At 36.8% G+C, this 24,777-nt stretch overlaps 1 protein-coding gene across 19 annotated transcripts in view; it reads left to right on the forward strand.

Moving 5' to 3' along the window:
- Positions 1–24,777, forward strand: part of TENM3 (teneurin transmembrane protein 3) — a 2,441,918-nt gene that overhangs the window by 2,104,030 nt on the left and 313,111 nt on the right. For 3 of the 19 annotated variants that reach the window (XM_074329883.2, XM_074329885.2, XM_074329886.2), the window contains exon 1: positions 21,157–21,309. The exons of 15 other annotated variants lie outside the window; for them this stretch is intronic. The gene's annotated coding sequence lies outside the window, so the exon portion shown is untranslated. Of the gene's footprint in view, positions 1–21,156; positions 21,310–21,499; positions 21,645–24,777 lie in introns of those variants that run through there. One more of the 19 variants, XM_074329884.2, reaches the window with a different exon arrangement.

A 24,777-nucleotide genomic window follows, 5' to 3' on the forward strand; every position in this document is an offset into this window, starting at 1 on the left:
CACCTGTTCATTTGTTTTCCACCTTCCAAATTTGTTGACGTGTCTTATCTGTTGTCATCTCATTTCCTTTCCTTTGTTCTTGTGTGTGTGTGTATGTATGTATGAATTTTGAAAATTTTTCATTACTGACATTGTGTTTTCAGAGTTCTCAGGTTGCATGAGATATTTTCTCTACAGGACTTTGGGAAGAGAGGTGGGGAGGAGGAGCAGATAAGAAAATATTAGTGACTCCTACACATCTTTAAAACTCTTTCTCTCAGATCACCTTATATTTGCAGAAGTTAAACTTTAGTCCCAAATAGCTCTGGATATATGAAATTCATAATATAAAAGTTTTCACAGCTGCAGTCAATTTGGCTGCATTATTCTTTCAGACTGTTTGTCAATGTCCTGTACTAAGGATGTAGTGTACTGAAAAATTGTGTGGGCTCCATAGACTTTAAAAGTGGAGTCAACAAAGCCCAGTGAAATGGTGAACTGAAAGTTAGTGGTCAGCAATACATGAGAGAACAATAACACTACAAAATGCACTTGTTTCCTAAATATATGCAAAGCTTTAAATGTTAATATTCCACACTCCATGATGGCCAATTTATTTTTAAAACAAGAAATAAGAAACACCTGTTTATTATCAACCATAACAGTATGTTTAATTTTGAGAGAATATTTTTGGCAATTGCTAATAAGCCATATTTTAAGATTTAAAATAGTTTTAATGTATTCTAATGGGCTATTTACAAAGCACGTGGAAATATACTCAGATGTTACTTAGCTTTCACTTACGTTCAGTAAGCATTTAATGTATACTAACATTAACTTCAATCGTTATTTTACAAGGTTGTAATTGATGAAAACAATCGAACAGCTCTATCACTGTATCGTACTATATTCTGTTACTCAAGGAAAAAAGGAAGGATTATCAGTGACCCACAAATACAATATATTTTTGAAAAAGCAGTTTTTATTTGTAAAAGTATATAAGTGTTAAAATAAAACCCATGAAAAGGAAAGAAACCCTGTAGGGAAATAAGCTTATAGTTATCCCATTCTATTTCACATGGTTGACTGGACCAACGTTTCCTGTATTTTCTTTGGTTACAGTATGATGATTGTCTACAATTAAATAGCAAAGCTCACTAAAGTTTTAAAAAACACATAAATATGGTAATTCAAATAGGAGCTCTTTTCGAAAAAGTGAAAAAGCAAATACATATATGGCCTGTTTCTTATAAATTTTTGCATAAGACTATTTAAATAAATCTTTAATGGCAATCTGCATTTTCATCTTTCTCCAAGTTGAGGCTTTCAGTTAATTTGTTCATTATTGAAGGAAATTATTTTCCTTGTCGATTTTTATTCTTTTAAACTTTTTTCTTTTTTTCCATTTTAAGTGTTTAATTGCTGTTATCTCTGATTTGACCTCATTTTTTAAAATGTACATGACCAAAACATTTAATATAAGAATGATCAAAGCACATGTTTAATCTGAGAATTTTTCACAAATCTTGCCATGTTACTACCCTTAAAAGAAATAATGCATGGACACAAATCATATAATCTACCTAAAATAGACTAAGTCGTCCTCTTTTAAGTTAATTTCATAGAAAAGTATGTTTGCTAGCGACAAAATATCATCATCCTTCTCTCCCCATCCAGTTTTATCGTTGTTTTTAAACAATTGAGGTTAAGAGAAATTAAAAGGGGGAAAAAGTAGTCATGTAGAGAAAAGTGCTATTTTTGTGAGCTAATTAAATTTTTGCTGACATTATCTCTTAAAATTGTACGTAACCCCACTAGGTATGCCCCCAAATGAATATAGAAATATTATGTAAAAACTGACTATTCTCTTTGACAGTGTGGCATAATACAGATAAAAAAGATTGCTGAGACGTCTCATCAAAGTTTATCTCTTGCTCATTGATCCTTATTTTCAGATTTTTGAGAACATCCATTTTTTTACATTATTTGACTTTTATTAATGAAGGTAGTTTTCCTAGGAAATAACCATATTACTCATTAACTCTATTTTTCACAACAAACTAGCTGTTGTGCTTTTAAAATAATGGCTTTAGAAAATAAATAACATCTTATTTAATTTTGGTGGTTATGTTGAACTTAATTCTAATCTCTGGAGCAGTCAAGAAAGAGGTTATTGTTTTTATTTCTCAAAAAAAAAAAAAAAAAAAAAAAAAAAGAAGAAGAAGAAGAAGAAGGAGAAGGAGAAGAAGAAGAAAAAGTGAAACAACCCAAATTATTATTCTGCTTGCTTAACACAACTACTGGAAACAGTTGTATTTTTACATATCCTAAATGCTAATCTTTCCTAACTCATATTAACCTTTTTTGTAAGGATCACAAATCTTCAGATAATATCCTATATTTTAGTAATTTATTTTCTGTCAAACATATAAAACAAATCTTGGTAAAACATGCCATTAAAAAGAGAGAGAGGTTGGAGGAAATTTTTCCATTGGGGTCTGCACTGCATTTTCTGGAGTTTCTGATGAAACACAGATGTTTCAGTGTGCCCACAAGGATGGTTAGTCATGATCAGATTGATCCCTGGTTAATCTCTGAAACCTTGTGCTTCCATTCTTTCTATCAAAATATATAGCCTTCTTTTGCTGAATGAACTCAACTGAATTTGCAACTTTAAGTTGAATCGAAACATTCAAAGTGGAAATTTAACGTATAAGAATTTCTACAATGGCTTATTATACATTTCTTTCCAAAATGTTCTAAACATAATTTGGTTTCAGAGTAAATGTCTCTTTGGATTTTAGGCAGTACCAATATTTATACATAGACCATAAGTTCAGTTCTCTTGGATATTTTGCAGTATTCTACAGTGACAAATAGTGGGTTTACTTGAGAAACTAATTGGTTGTGTGGGTATTGGAGCCAATATTCCATGTTGGAGAACCACTAAGAACGTAATCTTCTATCTAGTTTCGAATCTTTGACTCTGAAAAACTAATGAGGAACAAATACCATACCCTAGAAAAATTATGAAGTCAAAGAAAACACCTGAAGATAGTTGAGACAGCTACCAAAGATAATGACTGAGGGCTATCATTCCATCATTGACACTTAGGCAAATCACTGCAGAAATATAAAGAAAAATATGGGTGAATGATTTTTTAATCATCTTGATTGTGGTATCAAATGAGGCTGGACAATTAGAACTATAATTTTATCAGAAGTTAAAACCAAATAGGGATTAATTTAGTTATTAATGTATTTTGTGGTAAGGTAATTGCATTTTAGAATAATTAGCCCTGTTTTCTTTTTTTTCAAATTTTTTTTTTTTTTTATTTAGCCCTTTTTTCAATGTCTTAGTATCTTTAGGGCCCAGATCATTTTTCTTAACTAATATTGTATAAAAACATGTTCTAACCCCACTATCTGATCTAAGTACTTTAAAACTTTACATGATTCTGAATGTAGAGTTAACACTTTGACATGTATAATCTAAAATAATATGATTAATTATTGAAATGATGAAATAATTCCCAATCTTTGAGATAGAAAATATAATACATTTAGGTTCATTATCTGTTGGAAAATATTGAATTTCCAAACACATTTCCAAAATATTTGCCTTTCAGTTTTGCATATTTGTATTTCTAATTTTCTTCCAATACTGGAGTCATCTGTTCATGATTTCTAGCTTATTTTCAAAATCTTTTTGTGTTAAGTTTGGATTTGATATTCAGATTCTTTGTGTGCTGAGTGACTTCTGGAGACTCAATCAATAATACTTTTCAGATTCATAAATTTTAACTTAAAACATTATTGTGTTTTGTTTTCTTTTTTCCACTTGGGAAAGTATTCAACATTTTACTTGTACCCATTAAATAAAGTGTGTGTTGTTACTTTTGTTTTTACACTTGGACCTTCAAATATATAAATAATTGAGAGCACATTTGCAATCTTTCTGAAAGTTTGTTTTTCAAAATACAGCTTTAATTCCAGAATATAGAGGGAAAACTTTACCCAAGCAAGAGGGAGCTTTTGTTTGTTTTAGGGAGGGATGGTCATATTTTGAGAGGAACTTCTCCTTTGGGAAAGAGAGGAAGCTAGATTCCCCAGGATGGAACTTCTTGGCTCCCTTTTCTGCAACAGAATTGTTCCTCATTAAGGTAGAAGTCAGGCTGTGGTTTAGGATATATGTATTTTCTGTTAATTCACTTAAAAATTCTTTCCCTCCATATATATTTCTTGTGAACCATCATTTACAGGATAATATATGTGCCCATCTTTATCTATGGCCATAGAAAATGACATAGATAAATATCACTTTGTGCTAAAAATAAGCCTATAGTAATACAGAGGTCAGTCCTGAGTCATATGGTACATAAAACAGACTGGATTTTGACTCATGACATCTACACAAAATGCAATACTGCTGAATTTTCATATTAAGAGGTTTTGGCTGAAGGAATTCAGACACATACCCAGTATGGCCCCAAAAATCTTGCCAAGAAAAGTTGAGTTTAAAATGTAGGGGAACCGATCCAAGAATAGGCCTCAAACATGTTGCATTCATTACACACAGCTGTGTACATGAGAAGTGACTTTTTATCCCACCTACCAAGACCCTATCCAGAGCTGTCACTTTTTTCTTTTTTCTTTTTTGCCAACTCGCTGACCTTTCTGTTTCCACAAAGGAAAATGTGATTGACAGATGATTATTCAAAACATTTTGGCAATTAAAAAATGCATGCTAAATGTGTAAATAGAACACATCTTTAAAGAGACATTTCTTATAAACTCATTTTTGTAAGTAAATATCAACTAACCAAAGGTATGGAGAAAACCAACTTGGATTCAGAATGCTGGCAGCTACTGCATTTGGTGCGTTTGGAATGTAAGAATGTAGAGGTACTCAGGTTATGTCGGAGACACGGAATTGTTATAAAGACACTTGGCAACGAAAGAGTAAAACAGAAACGTATTTCAATATGCCTGGAAAAAGACAAATGTCAAGCATGACACATCAGCAACTGTTCAGTCAGGTTTCAAGGAAGTTGAGTGAACATTGAAAGATACCCACAGCTACCGAGGTATAGGTACCTGGCTAAGTCACATGTTCTGTGCTTCTGCTTCTCCCACCACTGCTAATTGATGTTCTCCCATTTTTATCTCCAGATGCTGCTTCCCAAAGACAGTATCTGATCACTAGAGTCTAGTCTCCATCCAGTACAGAGCACAGCCATTTTGTGCAGAGCTATCGTAACAGACCATGTGCTGGACGTGGGGCCTGCCAATATTTGGCTTTCTTTGGGTCAGCTACTGATTCCATCACTCAATTAGAGCCACACTTACAGCAGTGATGACATGAAACCAAGCAAGGAATCCAAAAAAAGCTGCCTTTGGAAGGCTTTGTGTCACTTGTGCAGTCCATCCATTTTATCATAAATGAATTCATCAGCATAATAAAAGATTTTTAGTATATGATTCATTTAAAAACTTTTATTTTGCTAAATTTCCTAGCACAGTATTTTAAATTCTCCAAGAAGAAGTAAATAATATCAAACAAAATAATAAGGGGAATATTTGGATTGTTAGTTTTCCAGTCTCTGATAGTAACCAATTCTTATTAACGGAGTTGTGTTGATATAAACATTTTCCTGTTCCAGTAGGCATAATCTATAATTATTATTTTATCTGTATGCAAATATGTGTGACATAGAGGGAGCAAGGCCCAGTATTTTCCAGGGTTAGGAAATACTCGTATATTATAACTTTGACCCAACAGATCCCGAGGCAACTTGTTTCCAAGGATTGTATGCAATTCTATTATTTTCTTTGGTGAAACGTATTTGGAAATTTTATAGCTGTCAATATTCCAAAAACAGAAGAACAATCTTTGGGACTCAAAGAGTAATTGCCAAATCACACACAACTAATTGGTGGCAGAAATAAGGATACTACTCAGTCCCTAAACCCTTCTCCAATTCCATAATATCATAGTATATTAAGCGTTATTTGGTTGAATATTAAAAACTAACTTTAATTTGGATTGATGTTCATCAAAATTGTTTCATTTTTATTACTTTTAAATTAATGCTTAGTTGTACTATATTTGATTATGAAATTTACATGCATGTATATAAATTACATAAGCAATTTTTCTATATGTGATATAGGTAAATATGATTAAAAATAAAAATCTGTTTACATACTTGTTTATACTTACATCATCCTTATATTTTAAATTCTTTAGATACAATATTAGGTTTTTAACTATATATTGCTTAAAGTGCTAAATTGAATTTAACATTTTCATTAGTGCCAAGGAGTAAAACTATTTTGCCTTAACAATTCAAATCAAATTCAAATGATTAGTTTTCATATTTGGAGCATTTCTAAGTCTTTATTACTGCAGAATCAAACTATCATCTAACAGCTACAGTTGTATTAACCAAGGTAATTCAAACTTTGCCACAAATTCAGTTAGGTAACCCACCATTTACTCAGTACCTACACATACCAAATGCTGGGGGGACTAAATGATGGATTAGATGTGAACTGTGCCTTTGGGGTTCTATGCATTTCAGCACTATGATAGGTACATGTCATAAACTGTCTCATGTAATTTTCTCAACAATCCAATAACATAGATATTATGTTATTCCTATTTTACAAACATACCTGAGGCTCAAAACATGAATTCTGCAAGATCTTGTATCTAATACATTTCAGAGGAGGAATTTGAATTCCGGTCTGACTCTTAAACCCAAGGCCTTTAGTTTTTCTCATGCCTCAATGCACTGCCGTCATAGAGGTATATGATGCAGCTATGATTTTTGGTCTAGAGGGTAACAAAAGGTAGTAGGCAGAAGAAACATTTTGTTTATTTGATTTTCTAGTTAATGCATAGAAGAATGTTAGTAGTCCACTCACTTCTTCTGCCAAGAGGCAAAGCATGTAAGGAGCAGTAGGTGGCTCATTTTATACAGAGAGATTTTAGGGTGAGTTGAGGAAGGGCAGAAGGTAAAGATGAAAAAGAAAGGCCAGGGTCTAATGTAAGAGTACCAAGGTCTCCTTCTAAGGAGGTTTATTTGGCCTTGCAGAAAACAAAGCAGACACGTGCACAGGTTTGTGTTTTCAACAGATAATTTTGGTAGCAATTGAAAGGGAGTGCTGATGAGGTGAGGGAAAACCGAGAAAGATAATATTTAGGGTGCTATTATGAAATCCAGTCACAAGATGATGAGACTCAAGGTCTGGACAGTGGTTCTATGGATGCAAAAGGAGGACTGAGATTCAAGAACTATTGAAGGAGTAGAAGAAACAGGACATGCAATGAATTTATGTTGGAGTGGAAGGAAAGATGATGGAGACTTCTGCCTTAGTCAACTAGGTGAAGAGCTGTATGAACTGCGATAGAAAAGACAAGAGGGAGGAATGGCTTTGAGAGTGTGGGTGACATGTAATATATTTGATTTGGGACATGTTGCATTAGACTTGCCTATGAGACAGCCACAGGAAGCAGTGGGAATTATGTTGTAATATAATAGAAACAAAGACCCAGGAGAATACAAAAAGGAAGAGATTAACGTCAACTAATTGGCAGAGAAAGCTTTGAGGAGAAGATGGTATTAAATGCCAAAAGATAGATAAAATTTCTGCATGTAAAAATTGAGTAAGAGGGCATTTAAGGTAGATTTGCATTGAAAATGTGTTTTATGTTCACTGTTTTGTTGGACATCCACCTAGACGTGCACACAATTTGATATATTTTTGTTATATTTTTCTCCACTATGTCAGAGAGGCGTTGCGTTGTGTTGTAGTCAGGTTAAATGTATTATACAATCATTCATTCATGTATTCATTCAACCACTATTAAACTAATCATGTTTAATAACATGAAGTATATTTAAGGTAATACATACAATGTAATAAGTGTTGATTTTTATGTTTTCTTAATATATTAAATATGTGTAATAAGCATGTGGCCTCTAGTTACAAGGGGACAGGCACACTTTCAGGAGGAAGAGGAAACATCTGAGCTGAGATATGAAGGGAAAATAGAGTTTAGCCAAGGAGGATTGGCTTCTTCTCTATTCCAAAGAGAAGGAATATCTTGTACAATGTGGCAGAAACCAGAGCTAAAGTAAAAACTGCAAGGAGAGGCTGGGTCTCAAAGTATCATGTAAGCCCTACAAAGGAGTCTGGATGTTATCTTAATGGCAATGGGAGCCTTTTAATATTTTTCAACAAGGAAATTGATATGATTATACGTATTTGTCTTTCTGAAATATTTTTCTGAGTGCAGTGTCAAGAATGTGTTGGAGGAAGACAAGAATAGAGGCAGGTAAAATACTGCATCCAAGGGAAGATGCTTGCATTAACGAAGCTATTGACTATAGTGATGGAAAGTAGCGAAATAATGGAGGGGCTTATGGGTTGATTTGATGTGGGCAATAAGGAAGAAAGGGCTGATAAAAGAGAAGGGGCTCAAGAATGACATGCAGGGTTCTTTCTTGAGCATTTAGATGGACAGAGAGGTTTTGTTTCCTGACACAGGGAATGCAGGAAACGATGTAAGTTTGCAGAGGATGATTATTTTACCTTTGAACGTGTTGCATTGAAGACGCCTATAGGACATCATATTGCAGACATGAACTGATTGGATATAAGCCTGTCTGGGAATTGAAATCATAGACTAATGTAATTTGTGAATTAGCCCTTAAGAGATGTCAGTGATTATGGAAGTCAGAGATGATACATGATAGATAGATAGATAGATAGGAAGGAAGGAAGGAAGGAAGGAAGGAAGGAAGGAAGGAAGGAAGGAAGGAAGGAGAGACAGAGAGACAGGGTGCGAAATAAGGGAGGGAGAGAAGGGAATCTAGGTAGTGTGAGCAATGGGACACACAAAGTGGCAAATAAAGGGTAGGGGCATGCTTCAGAAAAATCTTATTGTCAAGGGTAAAATAAGACTAAAATGGTCCTCCTAGATAATAGGCTGAATACTGGTTTATTCTGTAGTCAGTAGGAAGCCAGTGAGGATGTGAGCATGGGAGGAGCTTTTGCATTAGGTCATTAGGATGATCTGACTGGAACATGGGTTGGAGTGGGGATGCAGAGACCATGTAGCAGGCTCTTGACATATGTGGGATAGATGTAGTGACATTTAGAAGGAGGTAGTTTAAGAGGAAACACAAAGAAACCCCGGATGCAAGAGGTACTTGTGAAAATAGAAGTGCTAACGGGATTAAGAAGTACAAATTGCCAGTTATAAAAATAGTCACGGGGATGTAAAGTACAGCATAGGGAATCTAGTTAGTGATATTGTAATAACCATGTGTGGTGTCAGATGGGGACTAGACTTATCAGGGTGATCGTGTCATATGGTTTCTAAATCACTAGCATTGAACACCTGAAACTAATATAATATTGTAGGTCAACTGTAATTGGAAAATAAATTAATTTTTTAAAAAAGAGGTACTTGTGAACATAAAAGTGTTACAGTTACTTCTGACAAATCGTGGTAAAAACAGGGAATGGAGATGACTATGAGAATGGTGATTTCTTGTGAAGAAAAAAGGGAAAAATCAGAAGAGGGATCTGGTTTCAGGAAATACGTCGCTTACACTTTGTGTAGAACTTGATGGTTATACTTCATAGAATTACAATAAAAATAGTATATTTTACTTTTAAAGTTGCTTTTTCTCCTGTTTCCTTGAGTTTTAAACACTATGTCCCAGTGATTAGACAAATGATATGTTTCTTTTGCTATAGACTACAAGAGAAAAAAAGATTCAGAAACCCGTTTGGAAAGAAACTCGATTGAGAGGACTCAGTGGTCCTTACCAAGAGAGATGGTCAGTCATCTTTGCTGGGCTGGCCCACTGGGGGGAAGGTGAAGAGCAGCCCCGTAGCTGCTTTACTGGCTGAGTATATCCCTTTCACAGGGATTAATAAAACAGTGGATACGGAAAAGCGTTGGGCATTTCTAGGGGCAATGCTAGGACACAAGTGGTTCTTTTGCTGGCATCTTTGGCGTCTATAAAACTAAAATTCTGGGTATATGCCAAAAAAGAGTCTTACGTAAAGTCAAACACATCAAGGATGCTAGTAGATGCCATTTCCACTTAAGTACTTGTCCGTTCTGCAGGGCGAGGGGAAGTCTTTTCATGGTCTTGGCTGGTGGTCTTCGCCACTTCCACTGTTTTATGGAAGTGGCTGTTTTGTTCAGGAGAGTCAATTCTCCCTGTCAGACTACCACAGAAAGCTATTTCACTTCAATTGTATTGCTTCAGACACTCTACAAACACAGTATTTATTACATGACTTCTTCCATCTTCAGTGTTTACACTGCAGGTGAATTTTTCTTTAGTGACTTGACTTGTGAGTTGGTTGTTGTTATTGTTTCCCTTTTTCTGTAAGAGCCTTTATTCCAAGAAAAAAAAAGAAGAAGAAAAAAAGCTTTTGATTCCAATTGAAAAGAAAGACAGGGGACCCCAGCCTGTGGACCCAAGTGTGAAGATGCTTTTTAAGATGGGAGCCATTGGAAACTGCTTGTAATATGGAGATTAGACATTGTGTCTCCAGCATGGGGACAGGACTGGCACCCGCTGAACAGGCAACTGCTTGCCTGCCTGTCTTCCTCCGGCCAGAGAAAGGCCCAGAAGGAACAGCTGCCAGCCGGGAGGAATGTGAGAAAATAGGAAATTGATTTGAAATAGGATAGGGAAAAAGGCAGAAGAATGAATTTAAGAATTTTCGAATATTCCCTTGTTAGGCATATGTAGTTGCCATCTCTGCAGAGGAAAATGATCTTTCATTATTCTCTCACAGAGGAAAAAGGCAGAAAATTCACAGTCAGTGCAGATACAAGCAAGACCTGAAGTTGCTTTATTTTCTTCATAATTGGAGACAAAAGGGATGTGAATTCGTATTTTGCTCTTTGGGAAGTCTTCTCGAATCCTTTAGAAATGAAAAGAGAAGCGAAAATTATAAAAACATTTTCATTCTAAGCTCAGGAAAAGTAGATATTTTCCCCCTCCTGTAAGTTACACTGATATTTAATTTCACACTAAGCAAAGAGGGCTGGGCAGTTTCATGTTTGACTGGGAAGGTCACAGGGACTTTAATTTTCTATTGACAGTGGTTCTTTTGCTTGGACAGATGCCTTTAGGCAAATCATAAAACACCTCTCTCTACTTTGCTTAAGGGAGTATGGGGTGGGGGTCATGTTAACAATATTTAGGATCACTGATAAATGGGGGAGATGCCTGTCTTTAGGGTCCTATTCATCAGCTTCCCTGCAAGAAGGCAAAAGGGTTGAGCAGTGACCTCTGAGTTCCTTTAGGTCCTAACATTTGGTGATGTGATCTCTTTTGGCAGGAAAATGGCGGTGTGTTCTGAGTACACTTACCAAGAGCCTCCAATTGGTAGAATACCTTATTTGAATGCGTTGATAGGATACAGAGGCAGTAGAAGAGACAGGCTTTATAAGATACATAAAACTTATCTAGGAAGATCAAAACACATGACAGCCACCAACAATATGATGCCAAGCATAATAATATACCTCGCACACACCTTGCCACCTCTCGTGACTGCTGAAAACCACCAATGCTATTCTTATAAAAGAAAGACCCTCTCTCTTCTTACATGCATTGGAATGTGGCTAGTACCTTAACACTCTGAATGGTAATAATATGTGGAGTAGAATAAAGAGGAAAATAACTTTGGTTTTTTTTTTAATCGCATCCTCATTAGGTGGATAACATGTGGAAATGACAAAGTGTGCCCTTTAACTCATTCTTGAAAATAAACAAAAGCTTGATCTGTACGCTGATAGTGGATGGACCAGCCACAAAGCGATCAGGACAGTGGGAAACCAAGGTGTAAAAGGAAAAATATTAAGAAAATGAGTGGATTTAAATAACCAGTAACTGAAAACTAGTATCCTAGGACCTTAAAGAAACTGGGAGAAACTCCTGCCTGGCTATTTAAAGGTTTCAAAGGACCTGAAAGATTTCTTTTTCATGGGGGTAGGTGGGGAAGTCGAGGCCCAGATAAGTTCAGATTTGGCAAAGCCATACAGCCAATCAGAAGAGCCTTATCCAGAGCCCAGGTTTCCTGATTCCTAGAGAATTTGTAGAGAAGTGGAGAATTCTCTGAAGCTACTTTGTTCCTTTCAGATTCTTTAGTTTTGCAGTGAGCCCATTTTATCATTGGTTTCCGCGGTGCTGATTCAAGTAATCCAAGGGAAGCACAAAAAGATATCTGCTTATCTGAATTACAGCCATGAATTTTCCTGACACTGATTATGACACTACTTGTTTTTATTAAAATTGCTCGAAATAATCACCAAGCAGTAGAATACGCTTTTTATGGAATAGATGCTTAGCTATAATTTAGAATCTTTCTCACTAATCATGCACTGCTGTTAGTCACAACCTAATCTAACTGCTCTTTTTCAGTTAGAAAATTCCTCATTCTAACCATCCTTCTGAAACCCTGCCAGAAATTCCATGAAGATAAATGTACCCAACAGCTATTCTAGAATACAACCAAAAAAGGTGCAATTATTTAATGAAAACTTGTACCTATGAGAACCTTTCTACTTATACCGGCTGCTTATGTCATCTGAACTAAAGCTATCTTAGATTCTGTAGTTAAAGTGACACGGTGATATATTGATCTAATGAGTAATATTATGAAATTAATTCTAAAATACTCTAACTTGTTCTGCCTTAATCTTTAAAATTCATTTGAATGATCACATTGTACAAATCTTTTGTTGAAAATCTTGCAAAGGCATTGGGCCAAAAATAATATATAGTTCTACATATTTTCACAGTGATTTCCATTTCCAAGTCAAGTTGCCACAGAGATGGTACGCTCTGAAACAGCTGGATAGCGTGGTATCAAAATCTTCACCCCACACTTGCCTTAGTGGTCAGGACCTTTTGTCTGCCATGGCCTCAGGAGTTATATTCACCTTGCTTAGCATCGATTAAATAGATGTCCTTATTTTGCCTTCAGTTATTCTAGATCTTTGGAAAGACCTAACGCCCTTCGCACTGGTTCTCCTATAAGGGTCCCTGATACTTGACTAGAACTCAGAAGCTGAAAACCCCCTAAACTAGATAAATACACTACAGTTGGAACTTTCCTTACCGAATTATCTCTCTGCCTGTTTTCTTACCTTATCCCCACCTCCATTTTTTAGAGAACTCATTTCTTCTCATATACTGCTTAACATGTATCTCACAATTTCCCATAAGCTGCTGAAGTTGCCCCTAGCAAGACCTACGCACACGTAGTTTTTTACAAACTGAGACAGACCCCAGATAGAAATTCACCTAAAAGAACCAGTATTTTTTTTTTCCCTGCAGAGTATTTTAAAAAATGGAAAAATATCATTTTCTGTAGAAGTTTTAAACTAGTCTTACCGCATGAGGTTTAAAGAAGGCATTTCATGTGAAAGTACCTAAGGTTTTTCAGACACATAATAGGCAGTCAATAAATGAGTCAAATTCAAATCTAAAAATTTGGAAGGGAAACACTGATTTGTAGACCAGCTGTCTCCATTTCCCCACCATCCACTTGCTTTTCCACCCCCATTAAATCTGACTTTCACCCCATTACCCTGCTAGAAATTATTCTCCTTTAGGTCACAAATTGCTTGCTTCATCCTGCCAATTTCAAGAACTTTACTTCAATCATCATAAGTATTAGTCTGTGGCATGTAGCTTTGTTAACCATCACCCACCTTAGTCCCTCCCTCAGTTCTTAAAACCTTTCCCCTAGGGCTCCCTTGTTGGCTAGGCTTTGGATTCTCTCCAATTTCCTAGCGTTCGCCTTCTGCCCCCTTTGGAGCCTGAACTTATTCTGTGACCCCTGCATGCAAGCACCCCCCAAGGTTCAGGCCTGGTCCTTTGCACTCTTGATTTACTCCTTGCCTCTCATCTCTTCTCTTAATATTCACTCATCTACTCTCATACATGTCACTTTATCGAATGGGTTAGTAAAGGCACACTATTACAGAATTAAATCCCTTCTTTCCATTTCTAAGCTCCTCGCTGGCCCATTTATTCCCTCTCTTTGTATTCTTATAGAACTTTCTTCCATTCCTGGTCCTAAATCTCTACATTTATTACCTAATAACCCAGAGGTTGTGGTTCTCAGCTTCGCCTCTCCCCAGTATGCTACAAAGGAGGTTCGGAGAAATGCCATTAAGATAATGAAAGAGATGAAAATAGACCCATGAGGAAATGGTAAAATTAAATAAAATAATCATAATTGAGATTATTTGGCACGACAGTGTGGATCTTAAGGGAAGATTTAAGAATAATCATCTTTGAGATATGTAGAGTCCTTGTTGAGAAAATGGTGACCAGCTGCTCCTTCTTTCTAGTAAAGACTGAACAAAAGTATTTGGGTGTAAATTGTGGCTTTAGAGATTTAAGTTAGAGACTCTCAATATATTAATAGAATTGGCTTCAGTAAACAACATAAAATATTGTACTGTATTACTTGAAAAGGACATTGCATGGTATGACTTTTTTTTTTTTTAACAAATAGATTCATCTATGTCTGGGGATCCAGAAGGTTATGACCAAATTAGATCATGTTTTAAGTTTATGTTCAGTTTGATGATCAATCCTATGATTTTATAATGAAAAAATATACATTTATACTTTTAAAAAATAGTGACCTCAAACTATCAATAGTGCTAGGTGCCATAAAGTCACAATCTCTGCCATAAAAAAAGTTGTTTAGGTTGGGGTGAGAGAGAGAGAGAAATAATTACAGAATAGTGTGCTAAATACAAATGCTTGAATTGTTTCTTCACTACGGCCTTTTTATTTCCAAAGATCCAACCATCTACCTATCCCCAAACCTGTAATTAGTCATTATCTCCTTAGCAAGATACTATGCTCTGTGCTGGGAAATCAGTAAAGAAACGCTCCCTGATCTCATGTGTTCATGATCTGGAAGGAGTTACAGACAAGTAGACGGGCAGCAGAATACAGTGTGATGAGTGTTAGGAAAGGAGATACAGAGTTCAGTGGGAACACAAAAGAGGAACCCTTAAACTATTCTTAGTGGATCAGGAAAGACCAAATGGAGGAACTGGCTTCCAAGCCAAGTCATGAGCAAGCAGAAATTGGCCAGGTAGAAAGCAGAGGTATCAAGCATAACTTACATCCAAAATGACATATAAAAATATGCTCACAAAATAGAAAAAAAAATTAAAAGCTCATACCATGTGACTATGTCATGAAAACATCTGGAATTAATACATTATTGATTATCCAGATTCTTTAGTCAGTGAAGACTTGTTAAATAAACTATTTGTAAAAAAAGATAATCTTAATACATGTGGATTTTTTTTTTTTTTTTTTTGCAAATTTGGATATTATACATTTTAAAGGGTGATTACACAAGTTTGTGTGATTTCTGTGTTCTGTCTACTGCCTACAGGATGTGAACTGTGGATAGCTATTGTTTCTATAGACAGCTACCCACCTGACAACCTCACTTTATCACTAGCCATCAGTGGATAACTAATTCTTTGTGTCTGAACAAATTAAAAACAAAAAAAATTTATAGTAATATATTTAATTTCAAAGCTATATTGCCTAACTTTTTGACATTTAACTGAGGGTGGTTTTTGAGAACTAACTAAAATATGCTTTGGGGGTAGGTAAGTAGAATGATAGTTGGGAGCAAATAGGTCAGACTGAAGAAATTGCTCCATAGTTAAAACAATTCAATCATTTTTATGTATCACATTAAACATGGACTGTCAAGGAATCCATTCAAAGGACCCCCCAAACCCCAAAAAGTATTATTATTTTCAAAACCTAAAATAAGTTGAACCCCAATAAGTTGCCAAGCATGGACAAACACTGCCATCCCTGGGTGGGAGTGGGAATTGATCTCACTGCTTGCAGACCTTGCATTCAACCTGCCAGAGATGAATTGCTCTCTCTATCTTGCGCCTCCCCCCCCCATGCTTCCCAGTCATGGAGGTCCATTCAAAGAACAAGACTTCAATGGTTCAATGCGCTACTCTACTGCAGACTCCCTTCTAACATGCCGTTGGATATCTGGTGGCTTGACTTGGGTCCTCAGCTCTTAGTGTGTACCCAGTTCCTGGCATATCTACTTCCAGCTAATGCTTGCTAGCCATCTGGATTTCTCTTGAAGCTCCGCCCTCCTGCCCCTGCCTTGGTCTCACCACCGGGGAAGAATGGTCTCCCTTCCTTACCCCCTTCCCTCCCACTTGGATACTCTCCAGCATAGGGCTGAAGCTCACTAAGCCTTTTGGATGCAGTGCATTGCTTGATTGCCCCCTACAAGGAGTCCAGACCTTATCACACATCCCAGATCCTGCTTCCTCCTCCCTGCCTTCCCGGGCTGTGGAGGACCCAGCATGCTAGTGCCCAAGGTCATCCGAATTAGGACAAAAATAAGAAGCAGTTCTTTTGACACATAACAAACATGGTTAGAGCTCTAAAGAAAGTCTTAGGTCTTCATCAAGTATCAGGTTTCAGAAGGCATTTGAGTTTTTGGTGAAATAATTTAACACCTTCAAAAATAAAGGGACCTTATCTTTTAGAAATGATTTCAGAGACTTGTGAATAAATAGCTATATTGTGGGTGGATTTTTTCAGTGGGTTAAATCAAAGAATCACCTAGATATCATACTAGCCTTTTAGATTTACTGTAGACATCTGTGAAAAATTATGAATTGGCCTTTATTACAAGCCTTGTATTTTTTTCAAACCTTTACTTCTGTACCAGTGTAAATGATAATTGAACTTTATTGGAAAAAGGACCCAGAAATGTGATTTTTAAATACAGTTTTATGTCAGCTTATAACAGAGTCCACATAGCTGTTAGAGACTTTCATGCTACTGACAAAATAACACTGCGAAACAGAAGGTAAAATCTAAAATTTTATTAACAGCATGTAACTATACTAATTGTACAATTAATATGTACCAATTGGTGTGAGTGCACTGTAATTTTGGTGACATAAACAGTTTTTTCGGATATATTTGTTATTTGAAAATGAAAAAGTGTTTCTAAATAAATGTATAATTTTTAACAAAGTTCATTTAGATCAACTAAATTATAGTGACACATGTATGTATGTGTGTATGTGTGTACAGAGGCTGCCAAAAAATGTATACATATTTTAAGAAAGGAAAAAACTGTGTTAAAATTGTAATACTCAATATATACCGATAACAAAAGATGAATGTAAGTCATGTGTATACATTTTTTTGGCACCCTCGGTACACACATACGCACACACATAACCTAATCCCTAAATTAGGTGTTCAGGAATGTTTATTAACTATTTCATTGCTCTATGAGATTCTAGCTTACAGAGAAGACTAATATGTGTATTACTTATTACCTTAATTTGTAAGGTAACTCCAAAACACAGGAGAAATCACATGCTGTGCCTCTTTTATTTCCCCTCCCAAGTCAACAAATTACCAATTTTAAAAAGAGAATATCATGTGTTCAAATCTTTGGGGTGGCTTATCCTGATATATTTGATTTAGAAAGTAAACTACACTGCTTATACCAGTTTTAACTACTGAGACGATGCGAAGTAGTTAGAGAAATAATGAAAATGGTATGTCAACTGCGTGATATAGTGAAAGTCATATGAAGTGCTCAATGTTTGTGTTCTACATTTCGTATAGATAAATGCGTTTGATTTCGATTTTGTAATAGCGTCTCTGCCAATATGGAGTTGGTACTTAATCATTAGCAGGAAAGACGATCATCCTAGATTTAATTAAACTCTGAGTATTCTTCAAGGTTTTGGCCTAAGCAAAAGGTCAGAAGAGCTGTTAATATTAAAGCTAAGTTGGTACCAGTTTGAAGTAACAGCTTATTCGTGAACACCCTTTTTTAAAAAATACAATTTGCTGTGATTTGGTTTGGTTCATGCATTTTTAAAACTCTTCATTGTGGTGTACAGTCATTAGGCTTTTATGCCTAAAGAACTGAATTCAGTTATAAGTAAAATTCATTTAATAGCACAAGTATGATGCCATGTGGTTATTTATTCACAACATAAAATAGCCACATACTTCAACATATTTGATGGCGTCTGCTCACAGAACTGCGGGGAATTCTGCAGATCTTAGACAAGAAATGCTTAAGTTATAGAAGGCATTACCCATGAAGCTAATTATTGTTTACATTGTCAGTATGGCAAACTATAGTATAGAAGTTTAAATTGTGCCTTATTATTATATGTGTGTCTTTGTAGAACTCTTTAGTGGATTCCTATATTTAAAAGATGGCAGTGGTTTAATGTATGGATGGGTTTGGCCACAAAACCTGGTGTCTTTTCTTGGGCAAATATATGTGGAAACCATCCTTTACTATTTGGCGGTAGAAATTTTAAAACTACGTCTCTCTTTCTTCCTCCCCATGGCTGCTGCTGCTACTCAGCTGTGTTCAAAGTAAGCCCTTGATTATTCTCAAGGGATACTGTCTTTGTCCAATTTGAAAATAATTAGTCTTGTATTCAGAAAAGAACTAGATAGACATGTGGAATATTCCAATATAATCTAATATAAAAATTTACCTAACCTGTATCTGATATTTATAGATGGGCATTGCTTAATTAGCATTTTAAATTGGAATTTTAATAAATGCTATCAATCAGTGACCAATTTACATAGCATTTGTCTAGGGAAATGAGCATGCCAAATACCAGTCTTGCTGAGAGGTTCATCTTGACCCAAACAGTGATTTAAGATGTTGAATCTTTCATTCTTCTATTAGAGTGTTCATCTTTCTGTCTTCTAATGTTTTCGTCCAAATTTAGATGTGCTAACTGTGTCATCAAAAATCAGGGGTACGTATCTGAAGTATAGACGAGCCCCCAGGTCCTGGCAACTTCTAACTGCAATGTTTTACTTATGTAATTCTTCTAAAATTCCAGTTAAACATTTTCATAATCTGGACGGAATAGTTACGTGGTGTTTATTTACAACTACTTTAGGCAACCCCGTCCCTACAAGAGTCACACACATCACAATGATCCGTTAAATGATCCTTTTCAAACTATTATGATTTAGGAAGATATTTGCTTAAGAACTTAGAAGTCTTTTGGTGCCTCACAGATTATCTATTGTTCTATTTTTTTGACCCAGTTTTACTAAAGAGAGTTTCAAAACCCTGAAATAACTTTGAAATTTAGACTGTGTCAATGGAATGTTTAAATAATTTCTATGATATCTTAATAATACCCTAATTAAAGAATGAATATATTGATCATTCAGGGAAGAATAGACACTAGGGTTATGGTAATCATATGTGTTTGTGAGTTATAATTTTCAAAGAGCCATTGTTATTAACTAAAACAAAAAAAAACAAAAACAAAAAACACTAAGGTGTAGAGACTTTGCTTAAACACTGAGTAGTAATATCAGGTATTTCTATGTTTGATGATGGACGTGTTAGATGGTAATGAAAATTGAGAAGGTAAAGTATCCACCAAGAGGTAGATGAGCTATATTCATGTAACTGTAGCATTAGATGTAAAAAGAGACAAAATTCAAGGTAAAGGTAGTATGCTGAAGAGGAAAAAGAAATTTACTGTTTTGAATTGGGAATGAGGAAAGTACAGTCTTCAGTTGATCTTATTGATAAAGGGAGAACACTAATTAATCCTTTTTTAAAGTATTAAATTTTTCGTTTGTTGTAAGCCTATATTTAGATGATAGTTCAAATGTGGAATGACAGCTAATGATATAAAGATACGCTGATTAATATCAGTATTGTGATGTACAGTGTTTTTTGTTTATTTATTTATACAAATACTTGAGGGGTTTCTAGGAATTGGAAGAAAACACTGGTGAAATCTAAAGATTTGCGAACATTCAATTAATGGAGGAAGAAGCTGAAGGGGATCGAATGTCCCAGAAAAAAAAGAGAAATTAAAGCAAGAAGGGACGTTGGCCTGGAGGCAATGCAAAATAATGATAAAAGTGGATCTAGAGGGGACAAAAATGACAATTTTTATATAATAATTTAAGTGTCGCGATCTTGAAGTATCTTTTATTTAAAAGTAAAGCTTTTACTTTTTTACTTGTATTTAAAAGTAAAGAACACCACATTAACTCTTGCATATCGGAGTTGTCCAAACCTTGGCACACATTATTTCGACTTAGCTCAGACCATTTGACCACATGCCTCAACCCCAGGGACCTTCTCGCCTCCAGGGGGGTGGCGGAGTGCGGGCCTGGCTCTCTCCTTAGAGTTGACGGAGGTTTGAAATTGCAGCGAGGACTAGGGGGACGTAAAGCTGACCCCACCACGGTCTGGTCGGCCTCGGGCCCGACTAAAGTGGGGAGCCTTGCAGCCCAGGCGGAGGGCGATCGGGGCTGAGCCGATCCCAGATGTGTGCACAAGCGACACACACACACACACACACGCACGCGCACACACACGCACACACACACACGCGCACACACACCGCCCGCCCCGCCGCGCGGGACTTCAGGATTGGGGTCAGCGACCCCTCCCGCCGCACGCTTCCCAAGCAGCGTGTCCCGCGAGCTCGTGGACTTGGTTTGGCTCAAACCAGGGGCTATGGCCACCTCTCTGCTTTGGTTTAAGTAAACATCTCAGCTGTGCGATGCATGAATGGTGGCAGATCGGGGGTCGAATTCATTCACGTGCTGGGAAAGAGGTTCTTTTGTGAGCACAGGAAAGTAGTGCTTACAGAGAAAATCTATTTTGAAAACCTACAGCAACCTGAAAAACAATATTAGAAGAAATTGATGTTTTACGGTGTGTGTGCCTGCGTGTGTGTGCGTGTGTGTGTGTAATACCTCCTATCAGGGTCTTTAAAAGCATGTCTGTAACGAGTTTCTGGTGCAGTTTTCACACTCTTCGTTTGGGGCATAGCTGTTAAAATGCCCCGGCGCGCGCGCGCGTGGGGTGTGTGTGTGTGTGTGTGTGTGTGTGTGTGTGTAAGGAGGGGTCACAATGCGCGTGTGTGTGTGGGGGGGTGTGTGTGTAAGGAGGGGTCCCAGTGCCGCGGCCTGGAGCAGGGGCAGCGGGGCGCAAGGCTGGCGGGGCGGCGGCGGCCCGGCGCGAAGGGGTTAAGCGCCGCCGCCGCCCCCTCCGCGGCCGGGTGTAAACAGAGGAGCCTCAGCCTATCATGTCTGGCTGCCGCCCGCAGCCGGAGCCCCGAGCCCGGCGCTGTAACATGATACGCTGCAGACCGAGGCAACTTGGCAGCGCCGGGCTCGGCTCCGCACGGCCACAGCGAGGGCGCGCCGCGGCAAGGTGGGTGAGCGCGGCGGGGCCGCGGCCTGGGCGGGCGGGCGGAGCGCGGCTCCCCGCGCGGCTCCTCGCGGAGTCCGGGTCGCTCGCTCGCGATCGGGGACGGCGGTGGCGGTGGCGGTGGTGGCGGTGGCTGCGGTGGCGGTGCCGGTGGCGGCGGCCGCCCGGCGGTTCTCCGTGGTGCTGTCGGAATGGGAGGAGGCTCCGCGCCGGTTAGAATCGGTGCAGAGGCAACATTAGCATCTGAAATGAGGTGGCGTCTTAACCCCTGAGGGGCCAGATTTAAGGATTTAGAAGCGATACTGGCTGAACTTTCTCGGTCACTCGGAGTGATGCAGGTAGCCGCGGGCTGAATGGAGTCTTTTGTTCCCGGTATTTTTAATTAGTGGATTTTTTTTTCTTTAGTAGTAGTATACAGCCCTAATCCAGGAGGTAAAGCTGTCTTTTCCTGCATTCTGTGACTTTTGCGATGTGTCTTGTTGAATTCGTTGGGAGCAAATCTTAGCAATTGTGATTTTCGATACTTTACATCTGCTACGGTTAAAAACCTGCATTGAGCTGAAATTAATCAGCTCTTTGGTTCCATTAATTAAAATGTGTCATACTAATTGCTTAATGGGGGGAAAAGTTACAAAATAATCTTGCTAATTAAATGAGTTTTTCTCCTGCGAAATACTTAGTGTGTGATTTTTGTCAGGTTTTATTGAGCAATCTGTAAAAGAAATCCAACTTTGCCGCGTGCATCCATGCAGGTTAGTCCTGTGGAAAATAGTTGGGACTGATTTGGAAAAACTTGTACACGATCTGTTAAAGTAAAAATAATTTTACCATTTATGTGTGTTTTAATAAAATAAAACAAAGATCTGTGGCAATCTCAGAATGAGAAGTCCCATTTCCTCCCTCTCCTGTGCTGGCGTCTCTATCTCTCTGGAATATCTCATAAATGATATGTACAAAATATATGTGCCTGTGTCACAAAGTCATTCTGTCTTCTGAAAGCCTAATATAATCAACTTCAGTGCCTTAAGATGGTGTAGTTGAAGATTTGATCCCCTTCCACTGAAGTGGAAATACTTTCAGTAATTGAAAGCAGATTCACGTCTGGAGTTGGACAAGCCAAGGTTTTCATTTTTTAAATAAACCTTTTGTTCTCTGGTTTAAAATGTTTCAGAGAGCCATCCAGAGACCTCTGTGTGCTAATTGTTAAAGTAGTCCTTAAGAAAAGATTGAAACTACCCAGAGAAGGCATTTTAGAAATACAGCTAACTTATTAAGCCCTCCCTCTCATGAGGAGAATATTTTAGTGCCGCATACACAGTCTGTGCCACACATTTTGCTTTTTTTCAGTGATTCCCAGGCATTAAAATACAACTCTAGTGTTCAAAACTCCAAAATCCCAAGCAGAGCCCATCTGTTTTAAGAGGTTAAAACACTTGAGAAATTTTGGTGTTATTCCATTTTATACTGTGATTTACACAATTAGATGACATTTAAAATCAAGTATAAAGTATATTTAAAGAGATGTTGATTATACATTAATCAGTACACTGAAACTTTAAAAAATATATATGATTGCAGGTGGTTAACTGGTTCCTTTCTCGTCTTTGGAGGCTACGTTTTAAAAGCTTTAAAAAATTGGCCATTAAAGACTGAAGTTAGGATACGTTCTAGACAAAGAGGGAGTCACTTGATCTCTATTAGCTGTGAAGACAGAGAAGAATGGTGATATGTAAGAGCATAACTTTCCTTCTTTAGGAAGTGCAATCTAAAATGAATTGTGTGATTATGAAGAAAAAGTTAGTTGTACTTTTAACAATGATCATTGAGATCAGAAAATATAGCACTATCCCAAATATTTTTAATTACCAGTTTCTTAAACCTGTTGTACTGATTATTAATAACATGTGACTGGGCATATTTACAGAGTATACTCTGATTTTCTTTTTAAAAAATGCTGAGTAGCTGCATATTTTACCTGGTTTCCTTGTCTTCCTGATGGTTAATCATTTGAGCACATTAAAATAAATATGAAGTGAATAACTTGGTCATTGTTTCAGTGATAGTCTTGTTAACATTTCTCACGTGCAACTCCTCTTTCATAAAATCAATATTTAAAATATTCAGCAAATTTTTACCAAATAAAATCTTACCACATTTTGGCTGTGTCACATCACATTTCTTAGATATCAGTGGCCTTGTGTGTGGCATAATAGAATTTAATTCTCCTCAAAGATTTAGTGAAAGAAAAGCGACTTAACATGGACTCTTACAGATGTCTGAACACCGATTTTCAGTGTAAGATCCTTGTCTAAACATTTAAACTAACCCTTTCTGTGGCCTCTATTTACAGTTACTTTTTAATGTCCTTACATTTTTTTTTTTTAACTTGGTAAGGAGGTGTACAGGATCTTCTGTCATCTGAAGTAATACATTCAATTTATCACGGGACGCCTTTCTTTCATAAATAGGAGAGTGGCAAAGGAGGCACTGTCTAAATACAGTGATCTTGATAATTAATGCCATAAAATAGATTAAAATGCTGTATTCCAGGTATTCATTTCCTTAAAAGGGCCACCAGAACAGCGTTGCTAAGCAGCCGTCACTACTGCAAGTAACAGAAAATGACCCAAATTAAAGAACCTGTTCTAAGCTGTATTCTCGCATTTTCTAAAGTGCATTTCAAAAGGTTTAACAAGACTCATTCAATTAGTGGAGAAAAAAAGATCTATTTTCAGCTCTGATCAGCAATTAAGAGATTGGGATTTGGAACACCAGTCTCTTTATGTTTATAATTTACTTTGTTTTCTAGACTTTAAACAATTGTGAATAAAGATTTTAACAAACGACCTTTCTAGTAATCCAAATGTAAATGCTAAGTGACAGTTATTTGTTTGAAATTTTTAACTAAATGAGTCATTTTTATTAACTTTCCCCTCATTTTAGAAAAGTTTAGATTCTACACTAACATGGTGTGTTACTGCTTTACTATGGATTTCTTACTCCGTCTTTGTGCAAGTATATTTACATGTAACATACATGCATATATAGTTTAAAGTATGGCTGTAATTATTCTGTCTTATCTTAGATATGAGTGCTTTAGCACTAAACACTTGAAAAATAGGATATTTTTCCTTACAGATGTTTGGATGTTGTGAATTTGGTATTATGAAAGACACAGGTTGATATATCACAGTGAGAAAAATAGAAAAATAAGTAAATTAGGGGCAGTAGTGGGTTGTTTTTTGGTTTGGTTTTGTTATTGACCATAAAGTAAGCTGTACCCTTCTGAATTAGACCAGAACTTTTAAACAGTTATGGCTAAAAACCTAAGTCACAACTATTAGATGTTTAGGACTTAGATCTTACAGTGTGACCTAGTTCTTCGCTAATCCGACAACAGTCACAAATACAGATTGTGGAACCTCCCCGCAGAGAGAAAGGAATGGAAGGATGAGGGGAATCATCCTGTTA

The sequence above is a fragment of the Rhinolophus sinicus genome, chromosome 16, assembly GCF_057876585.1.
Source record: "Rhinolophus sinicus isolate RSI-liver-muscle chromosome 16, RSI-T2T, whole genome shotgun sequence".
Taxonomy (NCBI): Eukaryota; Metazoa; Chordata; class Mammalia; order Chiroptera; family Rhinolophidae; genus Rhinolophus; species Rhinolophus sinicus.